Raw genomic sequence first — 6,000 nt, forward strand, 5'->3', positions numbered from 1 at the left:
ATATTGTAAAATCTGCCTGAGACAGTTGGTGAAGCAGCATTCTCTGCATGCATTGATGCTTGTTCCGCTGCGTTTTTGCGCAAATGTAAAAATCTGCTGTGTTTAAAAATAGACAGGTCTTTGAAATTCTGCTGATCGCGCGCAATATGAACTTCACTTAGAAAAAAAAAATCAGAGTTTTCAAGAAGAAAAAACTAAACAGCAACAGCAAACAGCATGCAAGAACAATGCATGAGACCTAAATGCCAGGTTGTATTGTTCTGTTGCTGACACGTCTAATCCACGCATCCATTTTTAAACACCTCTCCTACCTCCTGGATTGAGTGTATGGTCTGATGCTTCCTTTGGAAGTGTGGATCTGAGCTGACCGGCAGGTGAAGCGGGCTGGTGCGGCTAACCACCAGCGCAGCCAGGACCTCTGAATGAGGAGGAGGCTGCATCCACAGACCAAATTGTGAGACTTGTGGAGGAAGGAAAAAAAAAAAAAAAGATCTGCAGCCACAGTTTGGCTCTCAGGAGCTGCGCCAGGAGGTGAGGGGAGAAGGACAGCAAATGTTGCATTGGGAACGTTTGGAATGGGTAACAAGTTTGATTTAAAGCGTGCTTTATCATGATATAACTCAGATGATTGCGCTCTCACATAAACGTTTAGGATATAATGTAAAAGCAAGAAAAGTTTGCAATGTATGTTTACGTAAAACTTCCATGTCGGGATATTTTCTGTAGCCAAAACGCTAGAGTCAAATAATGTGAGAAATATGAATGATAGAAGTCAATTTTAACATACCGCAACTGGAAAGTATCTTTCTTTGATGCAAACAACTCACTGGCAAATATTTGAGCAAAGCAGAATTTAACCCATGACTTTATCGGCAGGAAAAACATGAGCGCCCGATGCGCAAAAGTTTGCGCAAAAGCAAATCAAAAACACAAATTGCTGTTTTTACACATGAAACTGCAAAGTGATATTGTTTTCACTGGTTTTTGGTGATCGTTTAGGTTAGGCGCAAAGTCAGCCTCCAAAATCCGCTTTTAATAAAATCCTCCTCCTGTTTTTTTTTCTTTTTCTTTTACTGTCTTGGTTTGTTGAAGCTCTTGCTAATCCACCCTGGTTTCACCCTCCATGGCCACACATGCATGGGCCTGTGGTCTGACACCCGCCTCTTCTCCTTTTGGCCGTCTCATTATCCTCCAGGCCCCCTCCTCCATCCCCACTCCCGACCTCGTGAATGAGTTTACCCTTGTTCCACTAGTGACCACCACGATAACATATCTGGGCCTTCCATGGCAACCCAATTAGACGACGAGGGGTATCTGTGTTGCGTGCAAATGCGTGCGCACCAGCGCGCATATTCGCCTCAAGAGCTCCCACTTTTGCTGAGGAGGATCCGGAGGCTGAGAGCGGAGGTGACGGTGGGATGGTGGCGGTGAGCTTGGGGCTGACACATTTCTGCTAACAATCACATCACACACAGAGAGCCACATTCCGACTTCCTGGTTCCGCTATGCCTCCCTCCCATCAGCAGGTCCTGTCTCAGACTGCACAGATGTCAGAGAAAACATTTTTGACAAAAATAAATAAATAAATAAATAAATATAACACGCATGGCAGGTTTTATGAAGCTCGAGCATAATTTTCCAATGTTTATAATAGCTGTTCATAATTTCATCCGTAATTGGAAGAAGTGTTGATTAAGGGGCGATCGAAACTCCTCTTGCACATCTGGATGTGGTTCACTTTAACACGTCGGCAGATAAATGAGGCGCGATCGTCACTCCACTGCCATGTCGTGTAGTCTGCTGCCCTCTAGTGTCGATTTGAATACCTCGCAATAAACGTGTCGCAAATTCATATCAGCGCTTCTTAAAAAATCAACACGAATAAATAAATAAATACATTTCAGCCAAAGATATATACATTTTTCTGCTTTCTGGCGCTTTACAAACCAAACATAAACATGACTTCACGGCTGTGTTATCAATAGCTGCCACAGTTTAAAAAACAAACAAACAAACAAACAAAAAAACTAAACAAAAACAACAACAAACAAACCAGCAAACAAACAAAAAATACATTGAACAATTAAAACCAATTAATTTCATTGTAAATCTTTATAACTGGAGTTCTTCATAACATTCTTAAAGCTTCAGTTTTCCAAAGCTACTGGCTTTTTTATTTTACTTCCATGCATATTTTGTAGTTGTCTTATCTGAGTTGCAGTTTGCTGTATGCATTTTACTCCATCTATTCTGCTTGCAGACTTGCATGTCTCTTTAAACTAATCACATTTAAAATGTGACTTTTTGTCTTAAGGAAATAGTTATTTGTCCTTTAAATGATAACAATACACTTGTTAAACTATTTAGATTAAGAAATAACAGCAACATATATTGTGAAAACTTTTGCAAACTTCTATGTAATTGTAAAAAGGGATTAATGTAGCGGATGATTATCATCATTTAATAAAATTACAGGAAATACGAAATCATTATGACATACTTTAAAAGTATTATTATTGTTTTTGCCTCATTGTTACAAATATCCCGTTTCATAACTTTTTCCATGCTGGAAGTGGAGTGGTTTTAAACGAAGAAATACACAGAATAGTAAAACAATAATAACAACAACAAAAAAAGAAAATTATGTGGATGAGACCAATACCTTACCCAACACACACATATCGTTTGGATTTGTCTGTCCTGTTAAATCTAATGATATTTTTGTTGCATTCAGTATGCTAGAAATGATTTCAGAATATAAGCACATGTTGAAGTTTAGTAAACACATTCATGGTCAAACAAAGATCTTGATGTGATCGAAAGCAGAGTTTAAGCCACGAAACCACCTACGAAGCTGAGCCAGTGAGTCTGAGAATCGCACGGTGTGGTCTGCTGCGGCCACCGCCTCAGTGACAGACCTCGAGGGCCTGGTGGCCATCACGTCTCACCTCACCAAGGTCAACGCACTTACAACTCTGACATGTTCAAATCCACAAATTATGACCCTGAGCTTAGGAAAAAAAGTGATTTTTTTTTGTTTGTTTCATTGTCCCCGCTGGTATGTTGTAAAGCGAGTTTGGTCTCTGGAAATTGATCAAGTTCATGAAAAAGGTAAAAAGTGTGAATAAATTTTCCTCCCAACCCCCAGTTAACAAGTAACTCGCATATAGAATACACATTGATTTTTAACTGTTTTCAGTTTTTGCTTATTTTGCAGCAGTTTTGTCCTATGCAGGATCCTTTTCGATGAACATTTGCGGCACATGCATGTCGCAAATGAAAATTGAGACTCTCTCCTGAAGAAGTGACAGTTTGGATCTTTCCACCAAAAGAGAAAAGAAAATGACTATATAGAAAATTTGCTTTGATTCCAATGCCACAATGAACAGGTAAATGGCAAGGTTCCCAAAATGATATCGAGGAAGAAGTGTAGAATGAACGTAAAAGTAGAACCATAGTTGCCTGCACATTAATTTAAAGACAGAAACAGTGGGATTGATTGAGTTTGAGAGGATCCTTTCTCATAAACTCACTTGTAGTTGTGAAATTGTGTTGTTCAAATGAAACAAGAGTCCAATTTAGAACAGTACTCAGAGATCTTTCAGTGAGATGAATGAATGCATTTTTTATAATTATTGCAAGAACTACATTTAGAAAAAAAAATCATATTTTTTTTAAGCACAACTTACTCTTAAAAAACCCCCCCAAAACCAAAACTTGTTATTTAGTTTTACAGTAAGATAAAACAACATGCAGTGCTAGTGTAGCACAGACATTTAAAAGTGTGTGGAAGGAAAAATAAAAATGCTTCTAGATTCAAATTGTTGGCAACAATGCCTATTGAAAGAAGATTTAACTAAAATTACTATTAAGAAAACTGAGTTGACCAAACCCAAAGGGAATAAATAATTAAAAAAATAAAATAAAATCCGTCAACACTTGAAGTTGTTCACTTGTCGTCTAGTTGAGGATCGGGGGGATGCCATAAAATTCAGAAGTATTTATTCAGCTAACATTTTGCTGCTGCAGAGCGGTGTTGTGGAAATTAATAACTCATTTGTCAGCATGTTAGCCTTGATCATTCCTATATTATTCCTGAGCGAAAAATCTGTTGAAAAGTTTAAAGCATATTCAAAAGTGCATATTCAAAATAATTTATAATTATGTAATCTTTTTGTTCTTAGTCAAAACATATGATGTATTTTTTTATAGTTTGAACATCTGTTTTATCTGTTGTCAAATTACATTTGGTGACTTTTCTCGGTTGAATAAAATAAACTCAGTGACAAGAAATAAACATCAATTCAGAGAGGAACCATTTTCTGCATTTGCTTTATTGAGCAACTACAGAAAAAATAATATTTACAAACTTCATAAACAGAAACATATCCTTTTTTAATACTTACTAAACCTTTTTTGTCTTAGGTCATTTTGATTTACCTTAACTTAATAATCTTTCTGCTTAATTCAGAGAACAATAAGAGGAGGGATTGTTAGAATATTTTGTTACTTTCTGCATATCTCAAATTGACATAAAATTCATATTTATTACAAAAAAATATTTTAAAGACTTTTGTACTTTAGTAACTCTATTCAGTGAAACATTCAAGTTAAACACTATATAGATTAGCTACACACAGGTTGATCGTTTCTAGGCTTTATTTCTATTAAATATGATGATTGTCTTCTCATGAAAAGGTGATGAAAATGTAACCCCCATAAACTATGCTGATCTGTCTGTATGTTTAATGTGTTTGTTTGTTAGTTCTTAGAATGTCCTGTAGAGGGCACTAGACCCACATTTCTCTTGTGTCGGTACGAGAAGAAGAGTAAAGAAAAGGGAAGAAGAAAAAAAGAAATGGCAGACTATGGAGACTAAGCACATTTCAGCAGAAGTACAGAAGTTACTACGCATAAGTGCTGCTATGATATGAGAGAAATCTGTTTATTTTGAACTGGATAATGTACATTCTGTTCTGAGATTTCTCCGGTGAGTCTGTTGTTTTATTTTCAGCTGCTTACTTACGCGGAATGGCTACCTAGCTGGAGCTAACGTTGCTCAGTTTTTTTTCGAACTGGGAAAAAAAACCAACCGGAGTATAAAGTGTCTCTCTGTAAGCAGCATAGCTCTGTGAAATGAGACAGTTTATGATGAAGTGATGTTTATTAAGTAATTTCTTTATTACTGAGCGTTTTTGGTTTATTTTAAACGCTAATTTGATTTTCACTGAGAAGTAATTGAAAGATTTCTATGATTTCCGTAAACCTGCCTGATCGGTTAACGCTCTGCATGCAGGTTGGGTTTTTTTTTTTTTGGACGACCGATACCTGAACGAGCCAGTGGTTCCAGAAGCAGGAGGGTCCCGCCGCCATCTTTGTGACTCGGACTGAAGCCTGGAAAGACGGAGGTTCTGGTGCTGCTGGAGCTGGAGATTTTGCGTGGACAACAGATAAGCTTATTGAACATTTGGGCCCCCAAATCTTTTTTTTATTCCACAAACGATTTGTTCATGAACATTTTCATAACGGACAACTTAAGTGCACATTGACTGAACTGACTGACCGAACTGTTATATTGAAGGACTAACTGGAATATGTAATTTCTTTTGTTGAATAAGCTTTAAAGCTACTGTTTAAAAAAACTACCCTCAATTTTCTATATATTAATCTGATATTTTTATATAAGGGTGGACAATTTAAGTTCTATACCTTAATTTTATTAAGGTAATTAGTGTTACCTGGATTATTTTTTTTTTTTTTGTGGGGAAAGAAAAATAAACTTGAGTTGTTAAAACTTGTATGCTTATCATCCTCCTGTGTGACCCTAGAACAAAAGTAACTTTCCTACTGGATTTATTGCTAATTTATGTAGTGGTTACAAAAACATGAAATTTAAGATTAAAATATTAAATCGGACTAATAACTAACATTACAGTGAGTATTGGCTTGATGAAAACCATGCTTAATATTTGTTTAAATGTTATCAAAAGCGCTGACGTT

General features: G+C 36.6%; 1 long non-coding RNA gene across 1 annotated transcript; it reads left to right on the forward strand.

Moving 5' to 3' along the window:
- The first annotated feature begins 4,850 nt into the window (after positions 1-4,850).
- LOC114149940 (uncharacterized) lies at positions 4,851-5,466 on the forward strand. The gene is made up of 2 exons (XR_003596632.1): positions 4,851-4,990; positions 5,297-5,466. It is a non-coding gene; the product is annotated as an uncharacterized LOC114149940 (long non-coding RNA).
- Positions 5,467-6,000: the final 534 nt, after the last annotated feature.

The sequence above is a fragment of the Xiphophorus couchianus genome, chromosome 8 (genome assembly GCF_001444195.1).
Source record: "Xiphophorus couchianus chromosome 8, X_couchianus-1.0, whole genome shotgun sequence".
In the NCBI taxonomy this organism is placed as follows: Eukaryota; Metazoa; Chordata; class Actinopteri; order Cyprinodontiformes; family Poeciliidae; genus Xiphophorus; species Xiphophorus couchianus.